Source organism: Chiloscyllium plagiosum, chromosome 25 (genome assembly GCF_004010195.1).
Source record: "Chiloscyllium plagiosum isolate BGI_BamShark_2017 chromosome 25, ASM401019v2, whole genome shotgun sequence".
Taxonomy (NCBI): Eukaryota; Metazoa; Chordata; class Chondrichthyes; order Orectolobiformes; family Hemiscylliidae; genus Chiloscyllium; species Chiloscyllium plagiosum.
This window is the reverse complement of record NC_057734.1, coordinates 18,618,401-18,638,236: the sequence shown is the minus strand read 5'-3', so window position 1 is coordinate 18,638,236 and position 19,836 is coordinate 18,618,401. Positions and strand designations below refer to the sequence as shown.

Here is a 19,836-nt window from a genome sequence, read left to right as displayed (position 1 = left end):
GGGGTGAGGCAAAGTTTCTGTCATTCCTCTCACCTAAAACACTTAAGCTGGCTGTGGAAATGTCTCAGTAAAGCCTGAGGCCCAAATTTAGGTTATCCACAAGCTTCTCAGCGGAGTGGGTAGGGCACTTGTATCAAGCTCAAACTGGGCCTAAATTAATTTCTTTACCGGTCACTGTTATCAAGCCAGATTTTAGGGATAATATTGGGCTATGAATTCCCAGTGGAAACTTCTGTCGTAACTCCAGCTTTTTCTTTCTAATATTTCCATTGATCCGGAATTCTATACATATCTCAGCTGAAACAAACAATTTTAAACCCTAGCATTTGACATTCATTAAATTATCACCAGTACTATCAGCTACCCAGTTTCAACCAAGTAGAACAACATTATAAGCTACAGTATCCACTGTCCTAACCAATTTAGATGCTTCCCTTAGAGCTTTCTCCAGGCTGAGCTAGACTTTTAATCACTATCATTGTCAAATGAAACTTATTCTTCCTGAAAACTTTCTTTCCCAAAAATTGTCCTCCAGCTACTTAGAACAAGGCTGCTGGGGTCCAGTGGGTATTGTGGACAGAGTGGCATTGACTTAGAGAGTGTTAAGACAGGATGTAGCATTTTTTTTATTCATTCACAGGATGTAGGTGAGGTTGGCTGGCACTATTCATTAGTCATGCATTGGTGCCCTTGAGAAGGTAATGGTGAGCTGCCTTCTTGAATCGTTGCAGTTCACTGGCTGCAGGGACCGCAACAATATTGTTGGGGAGGGTGTTCCAGGATTTTGACCCAGCAATAATGAAGTAAGGCGATATATTTCCAAGTCAGGCTGATGACCGGCTTGGAGGGGAGTTTGCAGGTGGTTGCATTCCTGGAAATAACTCCACAGACGCTGATATTCCCTCATTAATCACCCTTTATTCACACATGAACAGTTCTTGACTATAGTACTGACTCATACAGAGTTAGCAACACAGTGTCAGTACCCTTTACACCTAAACTTTTTATGTCAGCCAGGGATCCCTGATTGGACCAGATTAACAGCTCCAATCAGGGAACTCATAACATATCACTACAGTTCCCATGTATCTGCTGCCCTTGTCCTTCGAAATGGTGGGTCATGAGTTTGGAAGACACTGTCGAAGGATTCTTGATAAATTCCTGCAATACAGCTTGTCGCTGGCACACATTGCTGCTGTGCCATTATGTCGCCAGTGAGGGGCAATGCCAGATTGCTAGTCCAGTTGCACAGTCACCTTTCAAAAAGACACAGGAAGTGCCAATCTTTCAGTACATACCTGCTGAGTACCAAGTTGCTGTAGGAACAGTGCAGGGTGAGTGGGGCTGCAATCGGACATGAATGATGCCACGCGGATGTGCTTGGTGATTAACGTGGCATATGTAATAAGTTACATGACAGAACCCGTTAGGTCTCACTGTCCACAAACCCTCCAAAAAACTCAATGCAACTCGTACTCAGCTCAACAAAACACAAGATCCAGCACTAGTTTCGATAGTGTGTGGGAGAATGGGAAACTGCATTTAAATGAGGCAAGGTAAAGTATCAGTGCATCTAGTTAAGCTCTCACTGCTCATTAGCAAGTTTCTTGTTTCAAAATTTTATTGCAGAAGCAAACGTTTTATTTCCTCAACATTGGAAAACTTAATTCTCTCATCTCCTCACATCTCCCCACCAATCACACATCATTTAGGAGTTTGAGGATTTGGAAAAACTACCCATACATTATCAAGCAGGGTCCTGATCATCCTCCAGTCATTGGCTGGGAAGGGGATTCATTGTGTCCACGTATACTAGTTTCTGAAGCTGTTTACTTTCCAACTTCATTTATCACCATTTCTAGTATCCTCATTCATACCTGAGGCCCCAGAAAGTGGACCGTCATCCTACAAAACAGTTTTCTCCTGCACATCAGCCTAGCTATGCACAAAGTTTCTGTCTAGCAAGGTTTCTTCCACTTAATCTTTGGATTTATTTTAGTCTTTTTAGAGATGCTTTAGCTTTGACTTTCTTCTGCCTTTTGGAAAGTGCAGTAAAGGTAGCAGATAAACTCATTAAAAGCTATGAATTGGCTTTAGACAGTTGCAAATAGTCCACTTGATTTCAAATAATCAAGTCATTGTGTACCTTTGCAGGAATGTTATATTTGTAAGATAAAGATGCAATGAACAATGAATTAGCTGAAAGCTCATCAAAATCAATTACTTTTTAAAAGATTTTGACACCTTTTAAATTAATTCAATGATTTCTACTTTTAGGACAATAACATAGGCCTACTTTCCTTATATATTTATATATATAGCTGATATAACCAGAAATATAACTGATTGGAAGTGACTGCTTAGATCAGACTGACAGCCATTTTAGTCTGATGAAGGAGCAAACACAAATTTGTATTGTGACTGACTTGCCCCACAGGCTCTGCAGGTTTTGTTGCACAAATTTTAATTCAAATTCTTTTTAATTGTAGCCCTTATCCAGACTGTTATTTTATCTCAATAATCTAACAGGCAGATTATTCATCCTAATTGTGTTTAAACACCTGCTGTAATGTTGTTGGTGATGCTTCACAAATTTGCCTTCATTCTTCCTTTCCCAGGACATATGGGGTTAAGAAGCAGATTCACCGATAGAAAAATAAACCAGCCTATTTGCATTCACAAGAATGCAGAATACAGAGGTTGTGTCTGTTCAGATATCTGAAAGAAAGTCCGCCCATTCAATTCAAAGATGAACAGCTTGCGTGTTTAGTTTGATTGGCAGTTTCCATCGAGTTTTAAAGGCAGATGATAGAATCCATTTTGAACTGATCATTTTTTCCTCCTGAAATATATTTATCAACCCAGCCTGTAGGAATTAGGGAGCCATTCTGAAGCAGTCAGTGAAAAAAGTGATAGCCCAGAACTATGGATAGTCAGCAATAAACCACTTAGTAAAGGATAATACTGGGGGATCTGATGTCTGGTTCAGTTCAAATTACAACAAAAACCATGTTGTTAATTTTTCTATCAGCCAAAAGGGGAACTGAAAATCTAGTCCTTACATTATGAAAAAAATTTACATTGCTTCACCTGAAATTCGTGAGTTCAAAACAAATCACGGCAAGCTGCAATATTCACCTTGATAATCTGTTACCACAAAATTATATCATGACACCTGCCCAATTTTTGGAAAAGTCAAACTATTTCAGTAACAGACTATGGGATCTGATGTTCGCTTATATTGTGTTGTCACATTTATTCACTGATCAGATAAAAGTGATGTCAAAGAGCCAAATCATGGAAGTTGTACAAACTCAGTACGCTAAAGTTCAGAGATTTACACACTGAATGACCCTTACCCTGTTGATTAAACAGCAAGTCCAAACAATCACCTAGTGAGTAACCCTATGCTGTTAAATAAACAATAAACCTATATCATTTCAATAAGTGATCCATATGTTGCTGAGTAACAGAAACTTTGTACAATCACACGATATTGAAGGAGGAAAAAGGTGCCAGAAATCAGCAATAAATTGTAGGCTACATTTTTGTGATAACTCTCACTTTATTTCAGGATTCCCTTTTTCCACTTATTGAATATTTTTTTCCATGGAACTACTGAAGGGTTACAGACCACCTGAAAAACAGAACAGTAAAATGATTTGTACTTCAATGTTAAAACACATTAGGAGCATAGATGAGTCATGTGCAGTGTGCTGGAACTGGATATCTGAACAGTGTTATCTACAGATCACGATATACCTCACCAAACTGGTACCCGTGTAAACACGTATATTTTATGTAATTGCCACACAGATAAGAACATAGAATGCTTCAGCAATGAAATCATTCATCCTTCCACTGAAGCATTTAGTAAGTAACTTGATATCTCTCTAGTCATCCTTACTAGCAGTTCAGTTCATGTTAAGGGGTACGTGTGACATGGCAAAACTATTTCCGTTACATCTACCTCTCAGCTCTGATCCACACTCAGGAATTGTCTTACCTCTTCTCTCACAAAGGTCATGAGGTGTCCCTGAGGTAAATACTCCACATTTAATAGCTGTATAGTATTATATCCAAGTCATCATTCTTTGTGGGGGAGTTTAGAAGTCAGATATTGTGTGGTTATTCATCTGTAGCAGTCTTCACAGGTCAATCACCTCCTATCCTCACTTATTGTCCAGTAGAGGCCACAGGATGCTGATGGGGAATGGGCAATTGGACAAATTTCCAACAACCTTCTCCTTCTTTAAATGCCATCCTCCCGCAACTATACCCTCACAACCTTTTATTGGCATAGGACTGACAAGACAACTTGTACCCACATTACATAAGGCTGAAATCAATTAATTTAGCAAAATCTGACAATCAAACTTTCATATTCTAACTACATGGTCTTTTCGAACTACCTTAAGCAGATGAATACTGGAGAAACCACACATGCACAATGTTTTCCTATAGGAAACAACCCTGACTAACATATTTTAAAACATGTCAATACATTTTCTGGAAGCAGAAACCTTCTCTGAGAACGGGAAGCTCCACAGTTAACTCAAGCAGCTCCATTCTTACCTCGTTAAAAATCACACAACACCAGGTTATAGTCCAACAGGTTTAATTGGAAGCACACTAGCTTTCGGAGCGACGTTCCTTCATCAGGTAACTTTGTACACCCCAGTCCAACAACAGCATCTCCAAATCATTCTTACCTCAGCTCACATCAAGAGTTATTACAGAAAGCAACCTCACTGCCTAATCTACTGCCTCATGATCCTGTCTTACACAGCTAGGAACTCGGAGTCTTCTGAATTAAAACCTGATTGTCAGTTTTCCACATGTTTAGTGCAAAACCGAATTCCCTCCAACTTGTGAAGCCACAAAGGAAATAGATTCCATTAATTCACTAGTGAGCCAGCAGGGGGCATCCCTGTCATGTAGAGATAAAGTGCTCAGATAATTCCATAGCTCAATATTAAGATCTTATTTTTTCCCTTATTTAGGGTCCCTTTTACTGGCCCCTGGATTGGGTTTACTTAACTGTGTGGTTTGACATTGTGTGCGCATTTTGATACCTGTGGAGATGTGGGGCCAACCTGCCATCTCCTCACTTGGTGAGCTCCTGATCTCAGTTGTAGAAGGTACAGAAGGTAAATATTGACAGAGCTGTGAGGCATCTTCTACAGGCCAGTTCCAGGAGTGGTAACAGGTGGCATGCTTGAGTTGCCATCCTGAAGAAACAAGGAAGTGGAATTTGGAACAAGAAACTTTGAAGAGGGATCTCCATTCTTTCAGCATGATGGAGATCAGCTCCATGGCACAACTGACTCCTTGGCAAAAAATATGCTCTCTTCCACTTTTTCTTTTGAGGGAAGGAAGGCTCTATCCTATGCCCCCCGCAACCCAGTGCACCTCAACATCCAGCAATCATGTGTCCCAGCTATATTCCATCTGTCAATTGTCTAACTTCTGGTGAATGTTACCAACTGCCATCGACTGTGGTCACTGTCAAGTGATACTCAAAGCCAGAAATTCTACCTTATTCTATTTGAGGAGCCTGATCTAATTTGACAGGATTTAAATAAGAGGAAAAACACAGCTGACAAGACTCACAAACTTATTCAGAAATACAGAACAGGGCATAATGTAAAAATACTTCTGGTCTGTGATGGAATCAATCACCCTGAGGGTGAGATGCAAGTTTAATGATGCTTACAGGTCCTGACAAATTGCAATTGCCTTCTTCCTTCATATCCAACAAGTTTGTCATCGTTTTGGATGGTAGCACATAGGTGTGTCATGCACCAGAGCCAGTCACCTCATCTGTCAGTATAAATCCATCAGAGATACACCTGCCACGCATGTCATGAAACACACATTTCTGGTGTAATGCTAAGTGCAAGAAAATATCGACATCCTTCCCTAACCTGTACTGAATTACCTGATCTCACCTTAGATGCTGAACACAATAATTGGTTTACCTCTTTTCTGGGGGGGGGACTTGTTAATCTACAAGGGACCTAACTCCTGTTTCTGATCCAGTCACTATCCCCATCTTGCCCCTTTCAAATCAAGCACTCACACCAATCATTGTCCATACCTACAAATGAAAATGTCAAATGAAGAAGAAAGAAGAAAAACGAAAGTAAGTAGGTCAAAGGGTCAAACGCCTGCTAAACAAACTTCATTCCTGGGCATTCACAGCCAATGAATGTATTAAACTATGTTAGTTTTCCAGCCCATTTGAAGGAAGACTTTGACCTGCTACCATTATGCCACTTTGGGGAATCCTGGCTGCAATCTTCAATATATTGTTACTCCAAATACTGATGTCAATCTGTGTGCAAGTTAAAGAGTATCCTTCCAATTTTACATCATGCTCAAACATCACTCTTTGAACTTGTCGAGTCTGACACCTTGTAATAGTCATAATTTCAATGGCCTTGATAACAGTGGCCTACATAACATACATACTCCTCTTTAATCTCAATGCAAATAGTGTCCATGAAACCTCTATTTGATATTTTTAAATTGCAATCATAACATTTAAAGTTTGCCAACCGGATGATAATTTTCTGCATAGTCAACATGTAGGGTGCCAGATTAATCAGCACCAATAAGTCAATAACTCAACTCATGTGGACTGGCATTGGGAGTAATCCAACCATCCCATTTCTTCCCCTTATCTCCACTATGGGAAAATGCATGTTCACATTGACATTGTGCAACTCTGAATGGCCAGTATAAACTCGAATTGGAGGAAACAAATTGGGGCAGCAGTTCTCATAAAAAGCTCACGAATATGCAAAGCAGTTAAATCTTGGAATCATTCAACTTTTATCAAATTGAAATTTGAAGGCTGAGTCAGAAGAAAGGGCACAACTGCATTTAACTCTTACACTGTTGGATCCTTTCAAACTGCTAGAAGTGATAATGGACCTGGAAAGAGTGCAGGAAATGGACAGGATGGGACCTCATGCATCATTTTTGCCAGTCTGCTTCTATTTACAGTGCAATACTAGGAAGGGAAGTGCCAACACTGTGCTGTCTGTGCTGATAATAACCATGTAATCACACAGTTTGATTATATGAAATATGAAAGTTTATCAAACTTCCTGACTCGTTAACACACTCACCCATATAATATTTATCTGCTTGCATCAACATTTTTTTTTAATAGTTGGCCGAGAAAATTAGATTTCCTTTCTCTCATTTTACTGTATGAATCCATCTGCAATGTGTTTCTGATGCATCAGGCTTGATGCCTTTGGAACTTTCAATTGTATTTGTAGAGGTATGGCATAACCTATAGAATAATCCATTGTAAGAATTTTAAAAATTTTTTTGAAGAATGGAAGGGATGCAATACTTTTCAAGCTCCGCATGAAAAATATTTCTAATTCCAAGGTAATGCTCTCATCTGCTCTGGGAAGCATCGTAATAGGTAACAATGATAAAATACAATTAACTGGTATTACTACGCTGATTTATTTTCAGAAGTCACATGACACCAGGTTATGGTCCAACAGGTTTAGTTGAAATCACAAGCGTTCTGACAAAGTCACTACATTCCGAAAGCTTGTGATTTTAAATAAACCTGTTGGACCACAATCTGCTGCCATGGGACTTCTGACTTTGTCCACCCCAATCCAACAGCAGCACCTGTTCATAAGGAAACTTCCATAGATAGATTCCTGGGGATTTGTTTGCAACATGATGCAATTAGATCATTTTAAGATTGTCTATCAGAAGAGACAATCTTAAGGTGTTGATCTTGAATTCTCCCCTTCTAAAAGCTATTATAGGTCAATTGATCATTCTAATCTGAGACTGATAGATCATAGTTAGGCATGGCTATTAAGGGTCACAGAACCAAGGGAGTTTGATGGACTGACGATCACGGTGACCTAATTAAATGTCAAAATTGCTTCGAGTTGTTGAATGGCCCAACCTTTCTCCTATGTTGCTTCCTCTCTGGTAACCCCTGATAAAATGCTAAGTCATTATTTGAGCCATCAAACGATTTCCTTTTTTCCATAGATCATTCTGCCCAATCAAACTCCAAATGGAAATTTCCTTTAGACAAAGGAATCTCAAGGAAATGATCCTCACCTTCCAATTGCTTAATACGGCTGTGGTCCACTCCTCCCCTCCCTAACATTATTCCCCAACATCACAGAAGCAATTATGTTTCATGGAGTTGGTAATCATCTTAGTCACCAATCTGATGTCAAATCAAGGCACCTATCTTTGCTTGAAAGAATGATTTGGCTCAAGTTTAGCTGTTTTGATGAAGATGGAATGTCTCTTCTGATCTCTGGTCTCACCTGTAGCTTGTACCTTTGATTATTGTGACTTCTGTTTGCATGACGACAATTTGAATTGCATTTAATTTTAATGTTTATGTTGACATCATCTGCAGCTTTCCACGTTTCTCCAATGAAAGTCAATTAAACTCTGTGACACTGTCCTTATGGTGAGTTATGAATTTTTAGTGCCTTTGGCAGCAAAACTATTCAAAGCACCCACCACACCCCCAAAACACCCCCAAATCCATTAAAATTCAAACATGCAGAATAATGCATGCAGAAAGGGACAATATTGTATTAATACTAAAGCAAATCTAATTACAATATGGTATGCATAAATTAAACTACACTTCTGGTGATATGCAGCTTTCTGCAGTACAGTGACCTGGGCAGAGGACATATTTCCGGCTGAATCACCAGGGCATAATACCTCCTGACTTATGTGTGAATTATCCTTGACTAATTGTTGAATGATCTGTAAGAAAATCAACAGTCCCACAATTTGGTTTTGTCTATATATTCTTAATTCCTGGGATGCAGATTTGATTGTTTCTGGTACACAGTTGGTTTAGCCATCCATCCATCATCAGATGTGACTCGACCTCATCAATATTTGTCAGGCCTCACTCTTCCCACAAAAACGTTTACTATTCCAACCAAGCCCTGGAGAACAAAGATAAAGTTGGCTGCTTTTCTCCATTTCCAACTACCTCCTGAAATCCTTTATCAATCTCCCTCATCTCTCACAAATGATTAGCTCTGTGTAACTTAGATTGAAACTATCTGTACTCTAACCTCTGCACTTCAACCCTACTGGATCAACAGTCTCCAACAATCATAATCCCTCCTCCATTTTGGACTTTTCATGCTGTATCCAATTTTTAGAGGTTGCCTTTTCTTTAGACTTGATCCTACGCTTCTCTTTAGCTTCCTTACCATTTTGTCCATGTACATTTCTTCCATGAAGCCCAGCTCCTATTCCTTCAATCAGGTTACCTTTAAATAAAGCCACTGAATGAGGAGATAATGGCATAATGGTAATAGCACTGACCTAGTAATCCCAAGGTCTAAGCTAATTCCTGGTTTCAAATCTCACTGACACCACAATAGCTGGTGGGATTGCAATTTAGTGAATGAATTGGAAATGAAAAGCTAATTCCAATAATAATTACCATTTGCAACTGTCACGACTTGATCTTGTTTATGACTGTCCATTAGATAAATCTGGTCTATGTGTAACTCAAATAATGTGGTTGGCTCTGACGTAGCAAGCCACTCAGTTACACTAAACTACAGAAAAGTTTAGCAATTTGGGTTCTCGCAAATTGCAACAGTTCAAGAACATAACTCACCATCTCATTCTCATGGACAGTTAAAGATGGGCAACAAATGATTGCCAAGCCAGTGAAGTCCACAGCCCATGAAAAAAAATTTAAAAAGCTTCCATGATTGTACAAATGTTGCATTCCTTAGTGCCTATACTTCCATTCTAAACTCACCAGGATTACCTCGTCCTGAAAATCTTAAATCCCTGCCTTTTATTTTGGTCATCTGCAAGCCCTGCTCATCTTCAAGATTATTGAACATGCCCAAATTCCCAACTCAACACTTATCTTCCTCACAGCATTGTGGTTGGATTTATTCAATCAGGTTTCCACTTCCGACAGCACCAGAATACTCTCAGCTATTGTTAGAAACAATCCTTGATTCGATTTGATTTATTTATTGTCACAAAATACAGCTGTATAGTGTCACCACTCTCTGGTACCATCTTAAAACTCAGAAAAATAAACCAAACCATGGAAGATAAAAGTAGAAAAATAAAGAAATAAAGCAGAAGCATTCAGCAGTATAGTCCTTCTTGTTAAATGCTCCACCATGGGGCAAGGGCCTGGTGGCAAGGCCCAAGACCCCTCACTGCATTGCTGTGCTGCTGCTACAATGTCATCCCAATTCCAACCACGCCCTCACCACTGAAGGTCCTCACAGAACTTCACCAATGCAGGCACCACTGATGCTACCAGGTACCACACCAGTTCAAACTTGATTCCTCCAACTCGATGCCTCTGGTCCACCTTGCGATGGAGCAAGTGAGAACAAATAGTCCGACAACACAGAAACATTGGGTTGATCAAGAGAAATTCAGAGTTGGATCTTGCCAGCACAATATCCATGATCTGACTCCAAGATGTATTTTAACTTTCAGCACATGAATGGTTTCTAGTAAGTTAATTTCCCCACTCCCTCAACCAGCAATTTCCCCCTTGCACCCCACCCCCACCTCAAGTCCCTGGAGTGGCTTGGGAACCCATAACCTTCTAAATCAGAAAGGAGTGTGGGCGGCACGGTGGCACAGTGGTTAGCACTGCTGCTTCACAGCGCCAGAGACCCGGGTTCAGTTCCCGCCTCAGGCGACTGACTGTGTGGAGTTTGCACGTTCTCCCCGTGTCTGCGTGGGTTTCCTCCGGGTGCTCCGGTTTCCTCCCACAGTCCAAAGATGTGCAGGGTCAGGTGAATTGGCCATACTAAAATTGCCCGTAGTGTTAGGTAAGGGGTAAATGTAGGGGTATGGGGTGGGTTTCGCTTCGGCGGGTCGGTGTGGACTTGTTGGGCCGAAGGGCCTGTTTCCACACTGTAATCTAATCTAATCTAATCTAATCTTTTGACTTATGATAAAGGGTGCTATGTTTATTATCTTTGGAAAAGAGGAGAGGTAAAACTCATTTCAGTTGGTCAAAGAAAATCATTTATGAATGTCAATGGTCTAAAAATGCTAGACAAAATGAAATGTCCTTGAAGCAGGCAGTGTTAATGCAACCAGTGCAAAAGAGGTGATTGTGGATTCATGCAATGATGGATTCATAATGATGATGTTAATCAAGAAATACGGACATGTTGGGTTTAATGGTTTTCCAGTCTTTGGAGATTATTTTATTCTTAAGAGTAGATCTTTGTTCATGAAGAATCGATTATCCAGTGAAATTATTGGTGCAAAGCTGCCTTCTGGAGATAATTGGCTCTAACCAAAGAACTTTCTCCTTCAAAGTGTTGTCAATGAGCAACTAATTCTAGAAGTCTTGGTCTAGCCCCCCATATTGGATCTTGATCTGCAACTGATGAATAATTGAAGGTAATTGTTCCAAACTTCCTGCAGAATCACATTTCAAATTAATTGAAAAACATGTCGAAACTCTCACGAAGCCCTCAGCATGTAAAGAAAGAATGAGAGAAACATTACCTGAAGCATCTGTCACAAGCAATTTCATCTGTTAACTCCTGGACGAATTCTGAATCATTGTTTCCTGAGGATAAGTGCTTTCTCACCAGAGACGACACCTGCAGAATGTACAGGTGAGTCAGGGCTGATGCACATCAGGTGATGAGGGCTGAAGCAGGCAGATAACATAACCTCTTAACTGCTGGCAATAAATTCATTCATTGACTAAAAGTACAAAATGTATCAGGGATCTTTGATTGAGATTATGCCCATCTTTCATTTAAACAATGTCTTGGCTTCAATAATTGGAGTAGATCCACTGACTGTCATCTTTTGTGTTACAAAGTGTGCTGTGCCGTGGTCTACTGATGATCTAAATGCCTATTGCTTGCTAAAAATAGAATTGCCAGTTAAATGAAGTATCTTCAAATTAAAAGCATACCATATTACACAGCTGTAGCATTACAGAATCTACCGACCAAAGAATAATTAACACTTCACAATGATGCAACTAATTTTGATTTCATCCTTTCTCTTGATTGGGATCTTTTTGCATCTCACAATGTTGTTGACTCAAGAATGAGAAAAAAATGTGCAAAATATTTCAACATAATGGACAGTTTTCATGCTTTAATTTTTATGTAACTTCTATCTATCTGTTGACAGTAACCATCGGGTTTCAATGGTTTTAACTCTATATTTTTCCTCTATTGATCATTGTTCTTTCCTAAAGCAGACCATTCATGGTAATATATTTTATGACTTCTACAATTCAGCTTTGGGTGATAAGGAGCTAGTTATAGTCACCAAGTCCCATTGGTTTCAACTCACCTGGGGCTCCCCAGTCAATTCAGCCTGCAGTTGGCAATGAGATAGCTGGGAGGATGAAGGTCAGCATTTTATCCAGATTACAAAATGGAGAATGAATGGAAGTGTAGCAAATGATTTGTCAAATGCTGACATGAAAAGAAACTCAAAACTACTGCGTACTTTCCTAAACAGCTTCATTTACCACACTGACTAAACTTAGCACCCTCAGATTAGAAGGAACTCAATTTTGATTTCCACTATGAAAGAGAGAAATTTGCTGTTTTGTTTTAGTGCTACTGCTGTACTTCTGGAATGCTAAATTTCCAGTCTTCAGCCAATTCAATTCACTCTACGTGGTAACAAGAAATGATTGGCGGTTCTAGATTTTGCAAAATCTCAGGGCCCTGCCACCATTCCAATAGTAGTATTGAAGCCTTGTGCTACTAGCCAAGCTCTTCCAAGTTATAATACTGGCATCTACCCGGCAACATGGAAAATTATCCAGGTACAGGTACAAATTGTCCCATATACAGAAAGCAGGATAAATCTAACATGGCAAATTACCCCCATCAGTAATCACCTGCTTGGGTTCCACCGAGTCCACTCAGCTCCTGACCTCATTCCAGCCTTGGTTCAAACATGGATAAAAGAGCTGTATTCCAGAGGTGAGGTGAGAGTGTCAGCCTTTGACAACAAGGTTACATTCAAACAAGTGTGGCATCATGGAGCCCTAGCAAAACTGGAATTAATGGGTATTAGGAGCCAAGCATTCTGCTGGTTAGAATTATACCTGACACATAGGAAGATGATTGTGGTTGTTGGGGGTCAGTCATCTCATCTCCACACCATCTCTGCAGGAATTCTTCAGGGCAGTATTAGCTCGAACAACACTCAAGAAGATTAACATGATCCACAATAAAGCAGCCCACTTGGTTGGCACAACATCCACAAGCATTCACTCAGTAGCAACAGTGTGTACTATCTACGAGATGCACTGCAGAAATTCACCATAGAGCCTGAGGCAGCAACCTCCAAACCCACGACCATGTCCATCTTGAAGGACAAGGACAGCAGATATGTGGGAAAACTATCACCTGCAAGTTCCCTCTTAGCTACTCACCATCCTGACTTGGAAATATAGTGGGTCAACCCACAGCTCACGGACTGCAGCTGTTCAAGAAAGCAGCTTAGTGCCACCTTCTCAAGGGCAGCTAGTGATGGGCAATTAATGATGACCAGCCAGCAACTCCCAAATTCCACAAGTGAATAAAATAAAAAATTGGAATGCTTCTTTATCAGAATCTGATTCAGCTGAAGAGTTTTGACTGCTCCACTACCCTCTATAGGGATTGTTGTTCATACATTTTTTCCCTTCTTCTCTAATGGTGCCAAGTCATATTCTTCCAGGAGTGTTGATATATCTCATCACCAAAGCTGGATGGCAATTCTTCATAATGACGCTCTATAGTGAGTATGAACAGTTTACTTCAGCATGTGTGGACCTTACAGCTGAGCATTGAAGGGCATTGCACTTCGCAGAAGTGCCTTCTGGACAACTATTCATAGCAGAACTCATTCCTCACCCTCAAGAGTACTGAAGGCAGTTGTAGCACCTCAGCCATTGTCCCAGGTCCAAACTTATTGACCTGATAAAGACTGGGGGAACCCTGGCTGCAAATTGACCAGATTAATATTGATGTACTGGTTCTTATCTGAAAGGCACTCATCTCATCCAGTTAATGAGTTGGGTCTCTCTCCAGCTACTGCTATTTTACAATTGGGGCCTCTGTTCATTGGACTAATGACAAGTCAATTTTTAACCAAAACGAAGTAAAATATTTCATCTGTTGAAATGAAATCCCAATAAACTCAGTATTCAATTTGTTTAAGTTATGTGGAAAGGACTTAAGTTCTTATTTTTATGATGTGGCATGAACAATCTTTTTGGCTCTGGAGCTCCCCCTGAGATATCATAAAGTTGTTGATGAGAGACTGAAGTTATTTCAGTTTAAGTGATAAACACAGTTAGAATAGAATAGCTAATCCCAAGTGGCCTGGAATGAGGCAACTCCTGACGCTACAGAATTCTCCAAGTTTCATCAGTAGAGGGTGAAAGAAAACACTGACATCTGCAACACAGTGCCAGAGAATTGAGACTTTTTTTTAAAAAGCCATTGCTCAGATTTTGAATGTTGCTTCCATTTATTTCCTTTCTGATTGGCTCCCCTCCTCTCCTGAAGACCTGAGCTGGGATACAGTTGTCCAACCATCTGCTGCCTTTCTGAATAATCAGCCACAAGACAATTCTTTGCATGTGAGAGTGCAGACCACACCACTGGAGTAACACCATAGAGCAGAATACTGTCTGTACCAGATGCCCACATATGCATGTAATCCATCTTTTGGCAGGGATCATCAGTCGCCAATCTAGCTGATTCTTTCATAACTTATCCAAGCATTTTAGAGCTACCTCTAGTGTCCCAGTGCTATCTGGTTGATATTCGCAAATAGAGAACAGACTGGCAAATCCAATTTGAGAACACCTTGGCTTTATTTTTATTTGGTTAACTGCTACTGTGAAGCCAAAATGGTTTGAATTTGCTGACATTGATGCAATTGCTGAATCTTTAGTATCAGAAGTTCACAATCAAACTGGTGTCACTGATGGTGAGGGAAATCATTTACGGACAACTTCTGCCCTTGGAGTTATATACAGTCGAGGAAAATGGCTGTTGATGGTCCAGTGCAGACCTAATGGAATATTGTTGTACTGGAGGTGCTGTCTTTCAGATGAGATATTAAGACAAGATCATTTCTGGTGGATGTCAAAGATTCCAAGGCACTATTTTGAAGACAAGCAGCCAAATTAATCCAGTGTCCTGGCTAATAATTATGCCTCAATCAACGTCACTGGAACAGATTATCCGGTCTTTATCCTGTTGGTATTAGTGGGATGTTACTGTGGGCAGACTGGGGACTGTTTTTAACAAATTACAAGAATGACACTACATTTCAAAAGTGCTTGATTGCATGTAAAAATGTGGGACATCCTGGAGTTGTAAAAGGTATTAGAGAAAAACAAGTTTGTCAAGTCTTTCTTAAATAATGGATTCTTTGCCAAATACTTGCTGTTGACTTCACTTTATGATTATATATCTTAAAAACAAACAACGAGATGTCCTTCTGAAAACTCAGTTTGAAAGAGTTCAGACTTGCTGTTGCTATAAAGCCTGATCTTCTTCCACCTTCGTCTCTTCACAATAATACAATAAAGTTGCTGTGACATTGCAATGCAGCAATCGTGCTATAATCAAAACATATTTATAATGTCACAGCAAATGTCTCAGAATTAAACAGCGATAAGCACAAAGGGCTCAGCACTTTGGAGCTTTAAGTTATTTTATTGTGATGTGGGTGTTTATTAGTCAACAAAAATGCTGGTAGTAAAGAAATCCATTCCTGAAATGTCTCTGAAAAACACTTCTCCAACAATAACTGCTGAAAAAGAAATCATTGTTCCCCAAACATCAAGCAAATAAACTGTGTCAGAGGGAGCTGGGCCACACAGAGCCAAAAGTCCATGGTACCAACTCCATTTGTGATGCATCAGTTGATGTAATCCAAGTAGTGGTCGAGTCACTATATTTCAGTGTTTTAGCCAAGGGAATCTAGAAACAGCCAGGGTTCCTCTTTATTATCTCTATCCAGTGAACATGTTACAAAATGTGCACATGTCACAAGGAAGGCTCAAATTTCTATTGCCGTGCCCTAAAAGATCTGGATGTCTCCCCAGTGCTGACCTCTTGAGCGCCCCCATTGGTGGATGTACATTCAGCTGTCCACGCACTCAGTTCTGGAATTGCTTCACTAAATTTCCCTCTCCCCCTCACATTCCACCTATAAGAACCTCCTTAAAACCTATCTCAAGGATCAAGGTTTTGGTCAGCAAAAGTGAGTTTCTGCAAATGCTGGAGATCAGAGTCAAGATGAGGGTGGTGCTGGAAAAGCTCGGCTGATAAAGGGCTTTTGCCCGAAATGTCGATTTTACTGCTCCTCAGATGCTGCCTGACCTGCTGTGCATTTTCAGCACCACTTCAATCTAGACTCAAGCTTTTGGTCACCTACCCAATATCCCTTGAGGTGGTCTGTAGTCGCATTTTGTTTGAGTTTGCTCCGTGAAATGCCTTGAGATATTTTGCAGTGATGAATGTGATCATTTTTCTTATCCAGCCTATGGATTAAGCATCCAATATTCATTGTTTGAGGGCACGTGTGAAGTATGGCCATATGCTGAGGTTGTGAAGGGTTAATGGTGCCTGTGGAACCATGCCCAGAAAAAGCTAGTCCCTTCAGGTCAATGGGAGAGCAAACAAAACATCTGAAAGGAACATTGAAAAGTTAAAGAAAATGTGTCTCGCCGAAGGTTTTTAAGGAGTTATTTAACAGCTGTAAAGGATTAAACTTGCCCAGGCCCCAATAGACAGCACACAAAAAGACACATGCTTAAGGGGATTATAAAGCTGCCCCTTTAATTACCTTCCATAGAGCAAGCAGTAGTCAGTAAAGGGTTAATAGATGGCTGCAATCTCAGTGAGGGACAAAACAGTGGTACTTAGTGTCACAGTTACACTGTTAAAACTGGGATCGAAAGCAAGTGTGTTAGCTAGTTTCTCAAATTCCCTTGTTTTTTATTTTCTATACAATTAATGCATCCTTCAGTAGACAAACTCTCCCCCAAAACACATGCCATCAGCTATCCACAGCCAACACAGTTTGCCAAAGAGTCTGTGTGGCATGCTGCTGCTGTTTACCTTGTTAATTTAAGAGGGGGAAAATAAAAAGTGTTTTAATTTGCTTTAACTGAATGTTAGGAAAGCTGGAGTGATTTGCAATCAATCACAGTGCTGTACAGGGGACTGCCCACCCACTGTGCCTGCTAATCAACAACCTCCGCAAGATCTATTATTGATAGACTTTGGAGGAGCTGCTAATTAACTCCCGCATACACCGTAAGCATTGTTCCTTCATCCAGCAAGAGAGTAGCAGTGTAAAGGAAGAGGTATGGTGGCATTGGCTTCAGGCAGGGGGCAGGGGGCAGGGATTGGACTCTTTGCTTGCCAAGCTTGGAGGTACAGGAAACACTGAGGTGTAAGTGCATAATTACAACATTAACAGGAACTATGTGCAAACAAATACACATTCCAGCTGGCCAGAGGGACAAGGCAATCAGCCAGTGCTGAGAATCTACAATTACGATCCACATGGGGGTCGAGCCCTGCCAAAAGCCTGATTATACCTGTTTGAAAAGTTACATTTAAGGATATGGATGAAGATTTTTCTCTGTGCTTGGCATGAGATAGAATGAAGGGATTTCCCCAAAACAGCCAGTGATTCCAGTTTAGGAGAGTGTTAGTTGTAATGGTTATACAACAATACCTTGAACCACTAATAACTTACCTATGGAATTGCTGGTTAACCTTGAACTGCCATTCTGCAATTGCTGCCTTGTGTAAACCAGTGCTCCAGGAATTGACAAAAACACACGGTCCCAGAATCTGAAGTATCAAAGCATTGAAATGTATCTACTGAGCCAGCCTGATGCTATCATGCAAATACCCCAAGAAATAATAATGTAAGTAACACGCGCTCTTATTTACTGTAATTATTTTGGGACTTCAAACTGCTGCACCAGGATTAGATTATCTGGTCATTAATAGATCAATGTTACATCTGTCATGGAGGTTTCTGTGTGCAAATTGACTGCCTCTTTTCTACCCTTGCAGCAATATCCGCACTTCAAAAAGCACTTCATTGGTTAGAAACCACATTGAGACGTCCAGTAGTCACGAAATGCACTACATAAATGCAACCCTTACTTTCATTAACAGCTCATTTTCATAACTCTACTCTTTTTAAGATCACAGATGCCTGCGTTTACTAAACTAATAATGCTGCAATGGGTACTGCCATTTATACTGTAAAAGAATGTCACTGGTGGAAATTGTTTGGGTTTAAAGGGACACCAATGACATTTTCTCTTGGATGCAAGTCTACTGGTTCTATAGCAACGCTGCAGGATAACATTAGACACTAATTTTCCTGTCTTAGATTCACAAAATTCATGAACCGAGGCAGCACACCAGGGCTAAGTGGCAGCAGATCAATTTTAGCACAAGGAAGACTGAGGGAAAGAAAATGTAAATTCTGCTGCTGAAGCTTCAAGCTTTTATACTGCCACTAATTACATGTCTGCAATCAATGGAGAAACTATACCTCCACCTGAGAAGATAATTTTATATTTATTCCTATTCATACCCTTCTGTAATTCACTAAAAATGTCAATTTTTTTTTTAAAAATGCATTTTATAATTCCTGCAGAAAATGAACAGACAATGTCATAACGGAAATAAGAATGGTGGGGTTTATTAATTAGTTTGTAGTGCCTTTTCTTATATAATACAATTCATATGGACTTATTGATGAAGGGACGATTAGCAGTTATAAGCCAGGTAAGGTAACTGAAGGGGAAAGAAAGAGTCTTAATGTTTAGGATCCAATGTGGTTCTTCTTCAATTCTGAAGAAGATTAATATCGAATGCCTAACATTAATTCTGCTTCTCTCTCTCTCTTTCTCTCTTTCTCTCTCTCTCTCTCTCTCTCCACAAATGCTCCCAAGATCTGTGGAGTTTCTTCAACATTTTCCATTTTTGTTTCAGATTTCCAGCATCTGCAGTATTTTGCTTTTATAAGGGAACAAAAAGCCTACTCACTTTTCAAATATTGTTGCCTGATTTTCTTAAATTGCGGAAGGGAATTGTTCACCAAGAACTAGATTCAGATCTTTCCAAGATCATAATTCATACTGAAAGTCAGAGAAAGTAACCTCCACACCTTTAGTATAGTGTAGATTTGAAAGTAAATCCTTACGTACTACCAGCAAGAGGAGCAAGAGGAGCCGGTTAAGACGCATAATGGGTTTCAAGTTGATAAAGTGGTATTAAATGAGCTGACAATACTAAAGTTGACAAGAAATCATGGCCAAGTGTGAATTATTTAAGGATACTGAGAGATGTGAGGGTGGAAACTCCAGAGGTACTGGCTATCATTTTTTCATTGTGGAGCTGGTGCAAGATGAGTGGAATCTTGTAAATTTTACCACCTTGTTCAAGGCAAGTTGTAACGATAAGATCAGCAACTTCAAGTCAGTCGGTTTAACCTGGATGTGGAGGTACCAGTGTTGGACTGGGGTGGGAAAGGTCAGAAGTCAATGACTGCTGAAAATGTGTCGCTGGAAAAGCGCAGCAGGTCAGGCAGCATCCCAGGAGCAGGAGAATCGATGTTTCGGGCATGAGCCCTTCTTCAGGAATGAGGAAAGTGTGCCAAGCAGGCTAAGATAAAAGGTAGGGAGGAGGGACTTGGGGGAGGGGCATTGGAAATGCGATAGGTGGAAGGAGGTTAAGGTGAGGCTGATAAGGTGAGGGTGATAGGCCGGAGTGGGGG

At 40.2% G+C, this 19,836-nt stretch overlaps 1 long non-coding RNA gene across 1 annotated transcript; it reads right to left on the bottom strand.

Moving 5' to 3' along the window:
* Positions 1-3,569: 3,569 nt before the first annotated feature.
* Positions 3,570-11,632, bottom strand: LOC122562459. The gene is made up of 3 exons (XR_006315310.1): positions 11,548-11,632; positions 5,076-5,231; positions 3,570-3,637 (listed from the first exon to the last, which is right to left on the bottom strand). It is a non-coding gene; the product is annotated as an uncharacterized LOC122562459 (long non-coding RNA).
* Between the last annotated feature and the right edge of the window lie 8,204 nt (positions 11,633-19,836).